The 15,248-nt window shown below is 47.9% G+C and overlaps 1 protein-coding gene and 1 long non-coding RNA gene across 11 annotated transcripts in view; one reads left to right on the forward strand and one right to left on the reverse strand.

The window, feature by feature from the left end:
- The window catches only part of LOC111255482 (band 7 protein AGAP004871-like), a 376,186-nt gene that overhangs the window by 30,962 nt on the left and 329,976 nt on the right, over positions 1–15,248 (forward strand). The window lies entirely within an intron of this gene.
- LOC147758188 (uncharacterized) overlaps positions 7,879–15,248 on the reverse strand; it is a 35,101-nt gene continuing 27,731 nt past the window's right edge. Inside the window, exons 2-3 of the long non-coding RNA XR_015329987.1 lie at positions 10,904–11,239; positions 7,879–10,287 (exon numbers count right to left, since the gene is read on the reverse strand). This is a non-coding gene — a long non-coding RNA (uncharacterized LOC147758188). The remainder of the gene's footprint in view (positions 10,288–10,903; positions 11,240–15,248) is intronic.

Consider the following 15,248-nt stretch of genomic DNA (forward strand, 5'->3'; position numbering starts at 1 on the left):
GTGGACGTAGCTTCTAGATATTTGACGTGTCTTTACGTTTGGCGTTCGCCCACGCTATCGAACCCTTTCTACTCGATTTCTGCTTCATGCTCCCAAGCAACACTCATATGCAGCCTTCTACAAAGAGAACAAGTTATTCACTATAGCACGCCCTACTCTAACAATCTCTGACATTATGGGAAGTGTCGCTTCTGCAACCCTCTATCTCGGCTGCATGTCTCTCCTAAATTTGGTCATCGTTTCGACCCAGCTTTCGCCACCGCAGTCATTTGGTCTTCCTTTTTTCCTGCTGCCTAGAGCACTGCTGCGTCAGCCACGGCGACAACGATAGTGGCGGTACGGCAGCAAGCCATGTGTCTATTCGGTCCATCAATTTCGGTATCCGCCACTTTTCTCTACCAGCTTCAGTTGGCGTTTCTTCCTCCTGCTCGTTTTCCCGATGTTCGATAAGCAGCCGAGTTCACCCCTCCTCTTGGGCGTCCTCCAGGCGTCAGCTCATTGGCGCAGACAAGCTCCCTCGTTCTTGCGCTTCTTGTTTGGTCCTTTTGCCTTTGCTCTTGTTTAGAAAAAAACGCTTCGTCCAGTGGCTGGATTTGTCTGTGTTTGCGTCGTGTTTAGTGTGCGTCTCTTTTGTCTGTTTTGGATCTGTGTCGTTGCCGATAGTCTGGTAGGTGCCAGGGCTGATCCGCTGTAACGGCAGCGCCCGTCGTTCTATTCTTCCCACGAATTTGTGCGGTGTTTGGTCTATATTCCCGCTACGCGCACACATATGTGCGTGTCTGTATGAACCTGCATATATATTTAGATGTGGATGTGCCTCAGTACTTGTGTACTTCATAAATGTGGAGCACTCGCCGAATCATCAAGTTTCTGCCGCCGTAGTCTTAGAGCGGGTGGAGCACGCAGAAGCATGCGCACACTTGCAGTGGTGTTGGACGCTGAACTAAAGTAACATGTCAAAGTTCAGGCTACCACTGCAGAAATCCGCAGAGTATATCTACCTCTTCCGTGTCGTTCGGTATCCTCAGTTGCCGGCATTCTTAGCCAACAGCAGTAGCAGAGTATCGTCGTATAGTCACCATAAAAGAGTAAGTTGTCTATATCCTCGTCTACGTTCTGGAAGCCTGTAGCTTTTCCATTGGCTGTTATTGTTTGTTACTGTTAGTGCTGCTGCACCGTATGCTTCTTTGAAGAAGCGTGAAGAAGCGGCGCGCCATGCAACAAGAAGAGGAAGGCCCTTCATCCAGGCTTCACTCAGAAGAAAAGGCCATCTCTCTTATCCGACCGGTCGGAAGAGAAACCTGCTTGGAATTTGCTCGAAATCAGGTCGGCGACGCCGGAGAAATAAACGAAAAGAGAACGACGAGAGGGAGAAAGCAAGGACAACTACAACTACTACCACTACTACTACGAACAGTAGCGTTAGCGATAGAAAGAAACATCGGCGATGGATCGAACGACACGAGCGAAAAAAAGCAGCTGGGGAATGGCTAGCGACTGAGCGGATACGGGTTTTCCTGCAGCTGCGGCCGCAAGTCGTAGTTGTCGTTAGCAGTCTAGTGGTCACGGACGCTCACCCGGGCAACCCAGATCAAGCCAGCCAATTCAAAAAAATTGAACAAAGACTGGCTGATATTGCTGCCGCTGCTGTTACGTTATTGCAGCAGCACCGGCGACGAGATGGTGCTGGCGGTCGACGTCGAGACTTCTGCCGCTGCTGCCAGTGACGTTCGATGGCTGTTTAGCCCATCTACGCATTATTTATCTGATAGCTGGCTGGGTGGCAAACACACACGTCATGTCGCTTTTCATCCAAGAGAGGAAGCGAAGGAGGAGAAAGGTGATAATGATCGATAAGGAACAACACAGACAGAAAGAGATAAGACAAATAGAGAAAGGAAGCTTTTCACAGAAACTAATTCCGTTACTTCGTCGACTTTGACATCGTCTGCTGTTGGCCACGGAGGCGGCGCATCCATTCGAGGTCTCCAACAACCTACACTGCCAATGGATTTCCCAACGTTCATTGAGTTAACCCCTCCTTTGCTCTTTTTCGTTGGCTTCTGGATGGCATCTAGTGTCGATGAGGCTTGGTCTACAATATGAGAAGATAGCTTCTAATATCCCGCACTATTGCAATATAAAACTTATTCTAGCTATCTGGCCCCTAGCTCAGTGAGTCCGCTGCTGCTGCCGTCGCCGCCGACCAAAGTCGCAGAGGCCATACCGACTAACAATGAGCCGAGCAACTTAGTGTCTAAAAATATTCCACCTTTAATTGGTTCTCGGATTTATTGTATATCAAATGTATAATGTTTCTTTGTTGGAATAGCGGGAGTAGTATCAGCAGGGCTTGCGACACGGAAACCAAAGTCAACCGTTGACAGATTGTGTAGCAATAAGAAAGCCTATAGGCATATTGGCAGCTTGCTTACTCTACATAGCAAAGCAAATGCGTGCGAGCTGAATGAAACAAATACCTCAAAGGAATACAAAGGTGCCAATGCTCACTTCGGTTCTGGCTGATAAGGCGTCTATAGAATTCGACATTGCCGTCAGTACATTTGTCCGCTAATGCCAAGGACATGGTGCCGTACTGCGCCGAAATATTTAGCAGTCAATCTACTTCACTGCAAAACAATACCAGCAACAAACTCATACTGTTACTATTATGTATTAAATTATAGATGTGTTGACGCGCTCGTTCTTAACGCCAAGCATGGAGACAGCAGAATCGAACTTACGTATATATAAGATTTCGTCTCCTACCAGTATCTCCGCGTGATACTGCGATGTTAGCACTAGGCGATTGCCGCTACCTTCGAGCACCAGCTATACGTCGATGTGAACTCATATCTGAGTTTCTTCTGAATACAAATTCATGTAGCGGTCTTTCCTAGCTCTCTATTGTTTCCCTTCCTTTTGATATCCGCCCCGGGAATCCCACTAAGAGCCGTAGTGTACGCCAGTGCTCTAAATGTATGGCTGGCTGGCACACGTATAAATGAACGCTTTAACTTCACGGAAAGCATAGTTTGTGAATTATAAGACAGTATCAATACGCTTCCGTGCATTTCGACAGACGAAAAAAGAATAGGACAAGGAATAATCACCTATCAGTTGTAGGCGCGTGTTCCGGATACGTTGGTTTCTACTGCGATCCGTCTAGTTAGAGGATGAAGCAAGACCAGAGATCAAGTGCGACAGATACCGCACAGGTGAGAAGCAGGGTAATAGTAAAGGCACGGGCAAAAGTTTGTTTTGAACGAGAAAAAGCGATTGAGATAGCTATGAGTAACTCAAGAATATATATGCGGGGAGGCCAAAGGGTGTTTTGCTGTTTCGAGTTGGACTGGATTAGCCAGGCATTGCTGGTTTGTGAACAGCCGGCATGGGTTTGAGCTGGGCGGCATTGCAAAACCAGCCCGATGCGGAAATGAAGTTGAGTCGGCCGCGATGCTACGACTGCTTCTACAGCGACTAAAAAATGTTGTCGCCGGCCGCGTCTAGAAATCTTGACCTACGGCACTGACAAACATGCGGGCGGACTTCTTTGAAATTTTCAAAGAAGTCCGCCCCCCCCCCCCTCCCCCTCCTGAATATGGCCGAGTTCTGGCCATGTGCATCGTGTATATATGTACAGACATTTCCATATGTGTATACAACGTCGGTAGCTTGGTGTAGAGGACCAGCCGAATTTGAATAGCCTCGGTGCCGGTTCGCCGACGTACCTGCACACTATCATCGCAATTTTGTCATCATCATTGTTAGAGTGTACAATGCAATCTAAGAGGCAAAAGCGAACAATCGTTGCCGGCTTTAACTGCTGGTAGTAGCCGCGGACGATGTCTTCGTCGTGTAGGGCTGTTCACAGCCCTGGCTGCTGGTACAATGCTAGGCTGAGCTAAATTAGGGTGGTTGCAGGATCAATCGGTCCTGCCATGGACGACGTGGCTGATAGCTCAGAGATTCCACAGTTTAGGCTAGGGGAGACGCAAAAGCCAGGTCTGATATTTTATTTAAGCTATCACCCGTTTGTTCAGAACACGCGATGTTCTCATTTACAGCACACACTTATCCACTCTCTAAGATGTGCGTGTGCGACATACGTATGCGTGCACACGACGCTAACGAAGGCAATACTAATTACAGCGGTAGGAAGACGCTTTGTTTATTCATAGATGCAGGCAGAAGCGGCAGTATTGATTTGTACCGGTCTTAACTCTAATGCACGGCTGGTATATTCAGTATAGCCTATCCGCTTTCTTTGATTGAGCTTTGTCTTTTAAAGGAAAAATAAGAAGCGCAAACCGGTACTTGACAGCTCTGGCCTAATCACTGGCGTTGGCTGATCCAACGACACGTTAAATGGGACCAATACAAAAGAATATATACATACAAACAGATAAAGCTTGCGACAACTGCTTTCAACGACCGACCAGTGCAACATCATGAACAATCAACTATAATGTACTACAGAAACTGACTAGGTCATTAAATAACAAAAGGAACGGGTTTTCTTTTAAACATGTTTGTGTACAACGTAAATATTTAGCCACTGAATTCGTTAGATAGAAGATTTTAGTGTAACAAGCTTTGGGTCAATTACTGTTGAACTACTAATTATTGATGACTCTTGTAAAATTCAATCTCGTATAGTCTTCGTTTTATGGTATCGTGGTGCGGAAGGTCACGCACCAATATCCAGATAGTCGCAGCGCATTATGCAAATCAATAAGAGTACGGGAAGATTCGATACCTTTCCTCTGGTGTCGAACCGAGATTCTTCTCCTGCCTTGAGGCGTCCGCTTTCACTCTGTACTGCCGGCGTAGAACCAAATTGAAGCTTGTGCAGGTCAGTATTCCTCCTCGGTTAGCCTTCACTAACGTAACCTGCTCTGCCTTGAATAGTGCAACTCAATTATCAATGATAAAGGAGTCTAGTCGATTCTGTTTCTGGCCTTAGCTGTCTACCACAACAGAGTCAGCTACTATCAACGATGTCTGACTGGGTAGATCCTGATGAATAAGTGCGTCCGGCCTTATTTCTCCTCGCCTTCGGTTTGGCGTCGCTCAAATCCTTTCACTATAACCTACGCAAAGAAAGGATTTCCTGCAATAGTATGTAGCCGTGACACATTTGTGTAGCAGGGCGCCGTATTTTAGCCAGGAAAACACCCTAGGGGATCCACAAGAAGTAGTTGTATTAACTTCTATTGCTGCTGGTTTTAGTGACAGCGTAAGCGCTTTACACCCCGTGCAGCTGTCTTTTGCTCCTCCATTCGGGAGCCGTCGTCCCCACTGCTCCAGTGATGGTTGCAACCATCTTCATTTTCAGCACTACTACTGCCGCCGCAACCCTACTGCCTCGTAGGAAAAGCGTCATTAGTCAGAAACGGCGTTACGTTGGCTTCGACAATGCCACAATCAGCCTTTATTTTATTGCACTTTTTTTTATCGTTTGCTCTTACTTTAGAGTCCTTTTTTTCGCCTTCCTATTCGTACCTCTATTCACGCATAGTTTTCAAGCATCTAATCTGTATAACTTGGGCCGTGGTGGCCTTTTTCATCATCGTCGTTTCAACTTTGTATTTAAAAACAATTGGTATTCGTCAATCACAATACTCTGCTCAACCATCCACCTACTCCCATTCCCATAGGTGCGCATATATCACTGTGGTTATCGAGAAACGGCCGCAGCCTGCGTTGCGCCGGTGCGTAGCAATAGGACCACAAAACCAAAAAAAAGAAAGACCGAAGAATCTAAACAGGGAAAGTCGTATGAGAGAGGCATAAGCATAGTAGGATACGAGTCTCTCAGGAAGCTCAGTCACCGACCGGCTTCACTACTTGCCTTCACGCGATTTCCCTGCCAAACGCCAAGGAGCTCACCAAATGCTCATTTGTTCCGCTAGCGACCGCAAAACGGGAAAGAAGGAAGATAAGTAAAACAGGAGGAGAAAAGGGAACCGGTTGTACCCATGGAAAAGGCAGCTCCTCAGGCAAACTACCACAGAAGGACCGTCTCTGCAGACCAAGATAAACTGTCGTTAGCCCTAACTGAAATAAGTGTTTGACACGTTTGCTGAACCCCAGATGTCACATCGATCGGATTCCTCTGCCGTGTTAGCCTGGCTTGCTGCCGCTGCCTCCATATCCGAAGATCCTCCCCAATGCTCTCTGCGCTACCCTCGCCCACGCCGATTTCCACCTCCGAGTCGTCTTCTGAACCCCTTTGCTTCCCCTCCCACCCCTCGACGTAGTTTCTCTGCTCTGTCAGTTAGGGAAATCGTCTGTGTCTAGTCGGTCGATCCGAGCGAGCGTGGTAGTCGTTCCCATCGAATCGGCCTCACTCACTGGTCCTCTTAGAAGTGCCTTCTGTCCCATTTTATGGTCCCCTGCAGTCCGTACAGCTAAAGCTTTTTTTAGCTTTGTATGGCCAGAATCCGCGAGGGATTACAAAGATCTGGCGGACGATTCCTGCCATTGCGGGGAATATGTGTGGTAGCGAAGGGTCAAGAAGATTGTTTAGGATCAGGCCCGTATCTTGCTACCGCCGCTTTTGAGATTTCGATTGGGCTCTGCTAGCTTCCTTCGGCTTCCTGGCTTTCAGCAGGTTCGCCTCACTGTCCACGGTCTCTCTCCAGCTGCATTCTATGCTTTGGCGGACGTGGCAGAAGCATTAGTTTGTGCTAGTAGCTGGAGGTTAGTTCCTCTTTGTCACAGAAAGGTAGTCTTTCCGTTTTCCTGCTGCCTTGCACTCAAACGCATGCCAACACCAAGTCCGCCACAGGCTTGTCCGCCGTAAACACGTGCTGGGTAGTATCTCTGATCTGAGAGGGAGACTTTGTAAGCTGGGACTACCTAGAGTGGAGTAGAGAGACTGATACAGGAGCGTAGGGATGGAACATTGGCAGCGTTTCCCCTGCTCTTTTCTACAAACTGGCAAATAGTGTTAAACGCGAAGAAGGTGTCGCAAGCATAAGTCTCCGGCCGGCACCACCCAAAGGCGGCCACGCATCCGACATAAGAATAAAAAAGATGAAGAATGAATAGGGACGTTTGAGAAAGACAGGCATGAGATAGGCTAGATAATAGCATCGTGGAATAGCGGAAATTTCAGGAGGCAGGAACAAAACAAGAAGCACGAGGACAACAACGTTCTTAAGAAAGTTTAGGTGGAAAAAACACGTGTTGACCGTCTTCTAATTTTGTGCTTTGTATTCTACTGGTGTACGAATGTCGTCTCTTGACACAGCACTCTAGACGAGAAAGGTCCCACGATCCGAGTTTCTGGTCGACTTGAGCTACGAAGACCCTGTCAATGGATGAGGCTAAGCTGGCGTTGTGGAACCGATGACGCTAAAGCGGTAGATAAGCTTTAGCTGTTCACGTTGGTCGGAAAATGGTTGATGGCTAGTTAAACGTCTCTGATTATGGTGAGAATTGCTGATACCGCCTATTAGAAGCCTGTCAGGCCTGCGCTGAATAAACACTAAAATATAAATTATAATAGAGATTACTTCTCTGGTTTTCTCTGCACATTATTCAAGTAACGGTCACTGTTTCAGCTGCCCCCCCATCGTAGCCAGTTTTATAGTCCATCCCGAAGGCAGATCGCGCGGAGATGAAGCACGCAGTGCAAGTGTCAGCTCTTGGGCTCTATCGATCCCCTAATTTTGTCTGCGTAGGGACTTGTCGGCTGGTTTGGAGCGGCACAGTTGACGCGAGCAGACGCTTGCAGCTGCGAGATTTGTATTGCTGAGAGATTGCTGCTGCGTTCTCCACAGCAACAACAGCAACAACAACAGCAGCAGCAGCAGCACAGTCAACAAGCGCATACAATCGAGTTGGGCTAGAATGAGAAGTAGCTATGTCTAAATGTTGATTTGCATATTTATTGCGTCTTAATTGTTACCACTGCTCTTAATGCTGGCGGAGTATATACCTACCGAATTGGCTAACGAACTGGCAAGCCAACACATATCAAAGAATATACGACAAAACACAGACGTTGAAAAATGCTCGCCATGTGACTTTTCGTTATTGAAAATTATTTCGAAAAATGCATAATCCTTAAATACATACATTGCTTCGAAATAATTATGTACATGCGTCTATCGTGGATATGTATGAATATATGTATATACAGGATGTTTGGCAAGCTATCAAAATGTATTAAAAATTGTACCTTTAATGTAACTTTTTAGTCCGTTTCAAAATGAAAAAAAAAGGAAAACATCTGCATGCAAGCTTGCTTAAAGCGCCACTAGATTTTAACGGAGCTTCGGCGTCTTCCGAATAAAATTGTAGGGGTAATTTTTATCTTTAATTTTATTTTTATTTTAAGTTATACAGCGCTTTATTCAGATCGGAAACTGCAGTAGTAGTAGTAAGTTTGGAACCATTAGAACCTGGTTAGTTCCCCATGGAATGGAGCAATGACAGGCTGAAGAATTCATTTTTTGAAAAACAAGGTTCTAATATAGGCGGAGCCCTTATCGTCTCCAGTTTGATGTCCCTAATGCCCTGTTGCCTGTGCTGTAGTCCATCTATTCTCTCCTCAGGCCAAACATCGCTCAAATAAAGTAGCCTAGCGTGTGACTATGCCAGCTTGTCTGTCTCGTATGTCGATGACACTGTCGCATGGCAGACTGCGGGCTGTCACTGGGTTACGTCGCACCGCCGCACCACAACCAGGGAAGCTTAGAGAAGCAGCTCCGATGTTTTACGGACCTGTATCTGAGCAGCGCGCATCATTTGCCTCGTGTGCGTCATAGCCAGAGTTCTGACGAATACCTTATGCCTATGTGTCGGTGTGCGTCGTGGTCATCGATGATAGTTCTTGATTATTGTCTTTGAAGCAGTATATTGTTAAAGTCTTCCTTGCCTATTTCTAGAACACAGCGGCTCTGGACGTTACTAGCTAGTCGGCGCTAGGTCGGTTCTATGAATGAGTGTTACTTTTGTTTGGAGCGTCCATTGTAAAACGTTTGTAGAACATTGCCTCAGTTGAAGCTATTAGTGCTTGCGATTTCGCTGCTGTCGTATTTTTTTTTATTGTACTCCTCTCGTCACTCTGGCATGGTCTCTCATATTGGATACCAGGCGAATGTACACTGGATAAGGTCTCGCACATGGCCTCGAACCACGCAGAACCGCACGACGTACCAACTACGAGACCCGGGAGCTTGATATACACCATTTACATACATTATCCTTAATTCTGCTAATTGCTTATATTTTGCCAATTTTTATACAATGTAATTGGATGTAGTGCTGTCACAGCCATTGCTACTCGATCCAGCATTCTAGGTATCCTGCCCAGCACCGTTTCGTGCTCTCCCATTGCCCGTTGCTGTTCCTGCTGCCGGTCGACCAAGAAGAAAAAGGGTGGCATGGCGAAGTGGACAAAGGGTCCTATGGCGAGCCGAATCTTTTGGGTGAGGAAAGATCGTTAGGGTCACTTATATTCGGTCGATTGATTGGCTGGGTAGCGGGACGCTGCCGGGGGCAGCTGGCTTGCTTGCCCGACTGTTCGCCCTCTAACTGCCGCCTGACTGCTACTAATTCGTTCATTTAGCGGTTGGTTTGCTGTTGTCGCTGCTGCTATTGCTGCAGCCATCCCGTTGGCTCTCTTTACTTCAGTGACGGCGCTCAAAGTGACACAGTGCGAATCATAGTTGAGTAGGCGCTGAGGCTCGCAACTTGTAGCCCCGGTTTCTTAGGTAGCCTAGTCTGGCCCTGGTGGGGTGGAAACACCTTCCTCGTCGTCGTCGTCATTATTTTCTCCTTGTCTCAGCGCACTTCCTTCCCAGTGCTGGCCCCGATGATCGTCGTTATCATAACGTTGGTTCGTTCGTAGGGGCGCGTGTCTTAAGACTCGTTAAGGTTCTTCCTTAAAAGATCGAGGATTGAGTGACGCGCATGCAGCCGGCTCTTGATGGTATCTTCCGTCTCTTTTTCTGTTAGGGTGCCCAAAGAAATGCAAGTTAAGCTCCCACCAGGGAAATGCTGGCTCAAGCAAATTAATTCTGCTTAGCTAAACTACGTTCTTAACGGAGCGGTTTTTGAATACTTAGTTCTTCGTCGCAAATTTCGGGGTGTTGGAGGGGTTCGATTAAGGGAAGGAGGTAAGCGCCACAATGAGAAGTGCCGTCACAATTCAAGTCGTATGTTTCGTGGTGGCAGCGTCGCGGCCGCCGACCATTTGCCCTAGGCTTAGGGCGCAGATACGACAACTAGCGACAACGAGCGAGCTTCAGACTGAAGGTTTCCAACTTTAAGCTGCAAGCCAAGAGAACGAGCGAAAGAAAATGGTTAAGGGCACGACAAAAAAAACACAAGATTTATAGGAGGATCAGCTATAGAAATGAAGGGCTGCAGTAGAAAGATTTATCGAGTGAATGGGTGAATGAAACGGGCAAATGGCCTAATTCGAAAATCAAGAAAAGAGATGGAAATGTCTATCGTGTTGGTCTGCATCTGGCACTTAGCCTTCGACCTATTATGTGACACAACGAAAAGCGAACCCGTAGTCGATGCCCGATGAACTAGCTGCTGCGCTACGATCGTCTTAAATGCATAGGTATTTACAACCGCTACCAGACATAGTCTCGATTCGCTAGTGGTTTCCGGAGACGTTTGTATATTTGACTAAATTATATATATATCTATGCAAACTATGGTGAGTTTGTTGTGCAGAGTCTAGGCACTACAGTGAGTTTTACACGGTATTAATATGTCTAACTGTCTGATATGCCACCTTTCGTTTTTAGCTTTGAAAAACCAAAAAACGATACGCTAACACTTATATTAATTGCTTATAATCCGACAACAACCTGTTGTGGGAAATTTTCGACTGTTTATTTTCTGATTATCGGGAGGGATCTACCATACGTACCTAGTGCGACACCGAAATTTCGCTGTCCTCTTGCTCCCATTATAACTGCTACGACTACAATTGCGGAAGTCCATTCCTTGACTCAAGTCCTCTGCGGCCTCAGCCGAACAGGAGAAGGGGTGGAAGGCGGCCGCAAGTTTGCCATCTCCTGCTCTTCGGCTGCACGCTTACACAGTTTAAGGAAGTTGTTACAGGTACCAACTGGCGTGCGCTGCTAACAGGAGTGTGGTGTTACCCTTTACCACAACTTGTCTTTCTTAGTTGTTTTGCTAGATACAGCAAGGCACAGCAAGTAACAATAGCAGCAGCGGCACGAAGAGTCACGTCGGGATTCATCTGAGGAAGGCGATTGAAGCTGAACATGCCACTTGCTAGGCGTTCAGGTATTGCTGCTGGTCGCTGTATAAGACGTCCGTGTCTTATACAGCGACCAGCAGCGGCTATTCGCAGGCTTACCAGGTCGATTTGGTCTTGCCACCGCCCCCACTGGTACCACGCACTTGCAAGAGAGCGAGCGGCGCGGGAAAGCGGCAGTCTGTTCTGTCAACCGATCCCTGTCTCTCATTAGCAGGGAGATAGCAAACAGGCAGCAGCACCAGGGCAAATTGTTTGGTGACGCTATTCGCCAAACGGGGCAAATAATAACAGCAGGTGACAGGATCAATAACGTTTGTTTCTCTACCGATCTTATGAGCTGGCCTGCGGAGTCTCCAATACCACGGTACACACTTCAGTCCCTGGTGTGTCTATTTACCGTCGGCTGTGATGGACCGGTCAATCCGCCAAGCAGCGACGTGGAACCAAACTGTTCGGTTTTGCTACGAGGAGGATAAGTGCAGTCCCCCACTGGCCGTAGAGGTTGTTACGTGGCGTGACTAGTCCGATTGTTACCCCCAATCTACCACCACCCACCCCTGCTACAGGCAGGGATCATACACTTGCTCAAACTATCAGAGTCCATATGCTCAGCGTATGCGTGTGTGAATGTATGCCTATGCACATCTTTCCTATGCAAGGAGGGCAAGCCCGCTCTCGTTTGTGCAACGGCAGGTCATGGCTGTTGGCAATGCTTGTCCGGCCAATCGGCTCTATTTGTCCCACAAACGGGCAACAGCCACCTCCTGCAGAGAACTGTAGCCTAATAGAACAAACCTTAATTAGCTAATAGTTTCATCAACTAATCTTATTGGAAGCATCTGTCGGCTGCCCACTGTGGGATTATAACCCATATCAAACGCGTAACTGCGAATTGTGGAGCACATCTGAGAAAAAGCATAAGACTACCCGTCACTTTAAAGCTCTTTTAAAACAGCAGAACGCTTTTGCTTTAATAAAAGGATTATTCTTACAAAGAATCATGCAAAAAGCTGATGACGTGCCTCTCTGAAAAGGCTTGGCGCACATCAGAGGCTCGAGAATTTCCTAGTTTGGCTTTTTTGCCGTTGTTCCAATTTTCGAATGAACGTAAGCCAACAGCCCGCCACTGTGTATGGATGTTCTAGGCAGACCTGCGACGTTTCGTACGTTCATTATTGGACTGCCCCGCTGACCATCCATTTTCTCTCTATGCTCGCACGATTGAAGTCGACGTATTCGTTTCGTTTGGCCGCCGGACCAGTCACTGCAATGGCGTCGCTGATGTTCGCATCGGCATCGGCATCGGCGTCAGCAATGCCACAAGGACGGACACTCGTGGCACGCAAGCTTCGAAGGCTCCGATGGCTTATCTCAAAGGAGCCATCTTACTGAACTCCATATCTGGTGTTTTAATCCAGCCCAATTAGTGGTCCAAACACTCGGCAGTTTAAAGATTTTTTTAAATTTTGCTAAACCGAGAGCCCCCTGGTAAACCAACCCCCTGCAGTTCGGCTAGCTCCAAAGAGTGATTGACAGACGGGTGGCGCATTGGTCAACTATGGATGTCACGACAATGGCGATTACGCAGGGGATGCTTAAAGTATCCGTAAAGCGGAAATGACTTATCGGTCGTTACGTTGTGTGGCTGCCTTCGACAGTACGAATCGCTGCCGGATGGAAGATTGGATCGAGTTGTCAAGGGCCCTTTTTTTACAGGTTTTTCTTTTTGCTGTCGAAAAATTCGTGACTAATGTCCGCTAGTAGTTTCGCCAGTAGCTTTTAATCAGGCGCGCAAGCTGCCTCCGTCACCAACATGGCTGAGCGGCCCTCTCCCTCTTTGCGTCCATCTAATCACGGACCTTAATTTCAGAAACGAAAGCGGAAAGCTCGGTGACCAACGCCGACTCGCTGCTGCTGCTGGCGTTGTCGCCGGCAATTCTAGCTAAGCCCCATCCCGTCACTCTATCGAATTCCGTTAACGCTTTGCACAAGCCATTTTAGCGGCGCACTGGCGCTCATTGGTCTTGCTGGATGACTGGTCGGGTCTCGTTTGGCAATTCGTTGTTGCCTTCTTTCAAATTGTACGCTAACCCCCCACTAGTTCTACTTGGCGCCTCCACGTTTCTCAATGAAGCCCACAGCCGAGGCAGGAGTAAATGTTAGGTTTGATGAAGCTGAGCTACGTGATACGATCAGCATTGTCGTCTATATTAGGCTTAAAACAAATAGGATAATTTCGAGACGGACAAACTTTGAAACGCTCTCTAACTGAACAATTGAAGCAGACGATTTTCTCGTTACCTTTACGATCTATATAGATGGTGCACTGGCCAAGGCCGGCGGAGAATCTTGGTTGAAATAAAAATTAGCTCTTTAGCATCTATACTTTTAAAACTCTACGAAGCTTGTTGCAGGTCTAGCAGTGTTTGCAATGAAAAGCACTGCCGTATCCATTGGGCCAGAAATTCTTGTGCTCTCTCTATCTATTCCTCATTGAGGAATTGCGCAGTTGTTTTACGGCCGCTGGCGGCTATGACCATCGCCAAGCTGTAACGTCGATAACACTAGCCAACTTTCTAGGATGAAACTGGACCAATCCGCGTAGCAGCCGTCTTATTTTTTAGGTTATCTTTTCTTGCACTTACGTTCGAGGCGTGTCGGATAAGCATAGGTGATGAAAGAATGGTATAAATTAAAGGGTCGGACCCTGCTATTGGTTCTGATACCCCTCGTGCCCTAGCCCTAGAGAGACGATATTATTCGCAGGTGCGTAAAGAGGCCCACGTCGAAGGCCACGGGTCGCCGCACGGTGTGCCTAGCGTAGATATGCCCGGTCGAGGTCACCCGTTAGTCAGCCACCAGCTCGCTCCTCACCGATGGTGGTAAAGGTCGCGGCGTCAGGCCGGCATCTCTGTCTCGCCATCAAATAATTCGAGCCGGGGTAGGCTCCTGCCTGCCGACAGCTTTGAGCCCATTCAAATTCCAAATGGGTATGGCCTTCATCCGCCTCTATCACTGTTGCCGTGTTAAAGCGGCAGCGATGGCGGCGGCCTTGATAGAAACTATGCACCACATCACTATGCGTCGTTGATTCTGTGCGGCGGCGACTGTGCTGGCATAGATGCATGCTCCATACTTCTCCATTGGTTTGATGAACGCTTCATTGCTTGGTAAATTTGTTGGTTGAGTGAAAAACCCTGAAGGTTTAGTCTGTAAGCTTGCTCCACAGGGCTGCCCCGATCTCGTAGGGTAGCAAGTAGGGCAATGAGCATAATGGAGAATGATGCGGGAGCGAGCGCAAATCTGAGGTGGAAGGGATCTGATGTCTTTCGAGCTGCCTGTCGGGTTGAATAAACCGAATCAGGTACTCGTGCTCTTGTCGACGTCACGCTCGCGACGGCGGCGACATTTACAATAGCCCATCTCAGTTGTTCTACGCCCTACAGCCTTGCCAAGCTTGGGACCGCTCTGTACACCTTTGGCGATGGTGTCTGCGATTGTTCTTCTAGGTGGGCGACTACGCTTCTCTGGCACATCCGACATCGGTGGTGGTCTCCATTAAAGGGTCTAGGAAAAGGCAAGCGGTGTGTGCCATGCCACTCAACGAAGCTCCCAACGGCTTCTAACACGGTGGGGCATTGTCGGGCAGCAAGTATGGGGTAACTTCTCAGATAGCTGTCACAAAGTTCACAGTAGGGGAGCCAGCAAGTCAGCCAGTCAGACCGGCTGATTTCGTCCCCGGCAAACGCCTTTACTTCATCGTAAATGCAGGAAGGGGCAAAAGATTGAGGACGCCCTCCCCCGTTCCGAAAGGGTCTGATGACCAAGAGAGGGCAGAGGAGCAAAACCTCCGTTTTGCTTAGCTGTCATACGGCGAGGGCAAGGCAACGCAAGCCACAGAGAGAGAACAGACTGATGCCAATTTCGGCCAGCATGAGGTTGTGCACAGCTCGGACTGACTGACCGTGCTTTTTGGTGGTCTCTCAAG

Source organism: Varroa destructor, unplaced genomic scaffold (genome assembly GCF_002443255.2).
Source record: "Varroa destructor unplaced genomic scaffold, Vdes_3.0 BEIS01000001.1, whole genome shotgun sequence".
Classification (NCBI taxonomy): Eukaryota; Metazoa; Arthropoda; class Arachnida; order Mesostigmata; family Varroidae; genus Varroa; species Varroa destructor.